The sequence below is a fragment of the Bubalus bubalis genome, chromosome 24, assembly GCF_019923935.1.
Source record: "Bubalus bubalis isolate 160015118507 breed Murrah chromosome 24, NDDB_SH_1, whole genome shotgun sequence".
Lineage (NCBI taxonomy): Eukaryota > Metazoa > Chordata > Mammalia > Artiodactyla > Bovidae > Bubalus > Bubalus bubalis.
Window position 1 is genome coordinate 10,180,042 of NC_059180.1, and position 2,817 is coordinate 10,182,858.

The 2,817-nt window shown below is 49.3% G+C and overlaps 1 non-coding gene across 1 annotated transcript; it reads right to left on the reverse strand.

Annotated features, from left to right (window-relative positions):
• Positions 1 to 321: 321 nt before the first annotated feature.
• Positions 322 to 394, reverse strand: TRNAE-CUC. Its single transcript has one exon. It is a non-coding gene; the product is annotated as a tRNA-Glu (tRNA).
• Between the last annotated feature and the right edge of the window lie 2,423 nt (positions 395 to 2,817).

Here is a 2,817-nt window from a genome sequence, read left to right on the forward strand (position 1 = left end):
CCACTTGGCATCTTCCTGGGGTGACTGAGAGGTTGAAGATTGGGAAGATCCTGCACCCCCCCCACCCCCCCACCAAAAGCTCGCTTACTGACCTGCTGATGGCTGTTGACGGTGTCAGCTGGGACCTTCCCTAGGCTGTGGGCTGAACACCTATATCCAGCCTCTAGATAAAGTCGTCCGCAAAACATGGTGGCTTGATAACAATAAATGTCCCAAGAGAGAGTCAGCTGGAAATGGTATTGGTGTGGTTTTTTTTATTTGTTGGCTGCAGCGGGTCTTAGTTCGGCATCTGGGCTCTTAGTTGCAGCATGTGGGATCTAGCTCCTTGACCAGGGATCGAACCCAGGTTCCCTGCATTGAGAGTGCAGAGTCTTAACCACTGGACCACCAGGGAAGTCCCAGTATTGGCTTTTTGAATCTAGCCTGGGTGGTCACATGGTATCTGCTCTGCTGCAGTTGATGTGTTAGACACACACAGCCTGTGTTCAGGGAGAAGAAAGTCTGAGGCGTATCAAAGACTTTGCAAATGTATTTTTAAATCGTGGATTCATTTTGATATTTGGCAAAACTAATACAATTATGTAAAGTTTAAAAATAAAATAAAATTAAAAAAAAAAAAAGAAATCTTTCAAAGAGAATATAGGAAAAAAAAAATCATCACAAGCTTTATCTGTAGAAGCTTGGTGAACACTGTTTTCTTCTGATCTGATTCAGGCTGAAGACACTGCACTGCCTGTTCCCATGCTTCTATATAGCACCAGAGTAAAGGGAATGATGCCTGAGACAGTGCCAGCTGGGCTGGTCATTGCCATCAATAGGTGACCCTACAGTACTAGAAACGAAGCAAAAGTGGTAGCTGTTCAGTCATGTCTGACTCTTTTCAACCTCATGGACTGTAGCCTCCTTTGTCCATGGGATTTCCCATTCAAGAATACTGGAGGGGGTTGCCATTTCCTTCTCCAGGGGATCTTCCTGACCAGGGATCAAGCCTGGGTCTCCTGCATTGCAGGCAGATTCTTTACTGTCTAAGCAACCAGGGTGGCCCAAAGTACTATGAAGGCTCCAAATTTTAAAGGGGAGCTTTGGCACCCATGGGCTTCCCAGGTGGCATAGTGGTAAAGTATCTGCCTGCCAATGCAGAAGACATGGGTTTGTTCCCTGGGTCAGGAAGATTGCCTGGAGTAGGAAATGGTAACCGGCTCCAGTATTCTTGCCTGGAGAATCCCATGGACAGAGGAGTCTGGCGGGCTACAGTCCATGGGATCACAAAGAGTCAGACACGACTGAGCACACACGCTGGTACCTGTACAGTCACTCTTGGTGTTCCCTCTTTCCCAAGCGTGGGTGCAGAAGGGAATTCAGCTCTTCCAGCCTGCCCTCCCAGCTGGCTCTGGGAACAAACCACAGCCTCTTCCTGATTGGGTGGTTCTTCAGCCAATCATTGTGAGATGATACAGACCTTCTCGGCATATGTAACACAGGCAGGAAAGTCACAGGGGTCTGGAATCTCAGAGCACCAGCTGGACTTGCTTCCCTCCCTGGTTGTGAAGAGCTACGTCTGCTTGTGCTGCTCCTCCCCACTTTCCTCTGGATGGTTCTACTTCCAACCATATGTCAGCAAGGCTTGAAGTGGGCACTTTGATGCCTTTAGAAAATTTAGCTCAGATCTCCCCTGGGAAGGCAGACCTGTGCCCAACCCAGCAGTGATCCCCAGGGGCATTTCTGTCCCCTAGAAAAGCACCATTTGCTCTCCCTTAACATCTTCTCAGGGTCTAAGAGCTTCTGGTTAAGAAGCACCAACCCCTGGAATAGGACCCACCTTAGACCCTCAGCAGCTAAGGGAATTAGTTGTCAAGCAATTGATGGTGAGGCCTGGGACCATAATCACAGTGGGTTTGTAGGGGGAACCAGCCCCCGAAAAGCACCTGGACGGAGCTGGTGGGGCAGCCAGGGCTCCATTGACCTGTGGCCCAGGACTACCACCCTTCTGAGGAGGTTTCCATTGATTTGTGGCATCAAAGACAGAGGCTGTGATTGGCTATGATGCCACAGTTCTCATCAGCGTGGGGTCCCAGGTAGGGACATCTTGCCCTGTGGGTGCCCAAAGGCCATGGGTTCCTGAGCAGGCAGAGTGGCTCTGAGACCTTTGGTGGGATCTCAGGCTATTGTGGCCCCCAAATCCATGCCTGTCCCTTCTGGCCTTGGGACCAGCCACCCACAGTACCACAGAGCTGCAATCTCCCCACCCCCACCAGACTGCTCCAGGCCCCTGGCAAGAGTGAGCCTCACCCATCCCCTCTCTGAAACTAATCTTGGCTCAAATTTGTTTGCTTGGAGCCCAAGCCACTACCTGGCTCCTTTCTCTCCATTCATTCCAGAGTTTTAAACCCTTTTATTCCTCCCAGCTGCTGCCGGGCATCTGATATCAAACCTTCAGTCCCAAGTCTTACAACTTTCAGTATTGTCAATGTCTTTCTCTCTCTGTCTCTCTTTTTTTTTTTTTTTGGCTATGCCAAGTGGGATCTTAGTTCCCTGACCAGGGATTGAACCCATGCCGCCTGCAGTGGGAGCACAGAATCCTAACCACTGGTCTGCCAGGCAAGTCCCAGTATTGTCAGTCTTAAAACTCGTTTGCCAGCCTCCACTCACTTGATCAGTGTCCCGTGGATACCTGTCTCAGCTGAGTCAAACCTGAATTCAGTTCTCTGCCCCGGTTTACTGTACAATGGGGGAAATGACAGTAGCTACTTGATAAAATCATATTTTGAGCTAAATGACTTAATTCACATAAAGTACCTAAAATAGTATCTGACATAC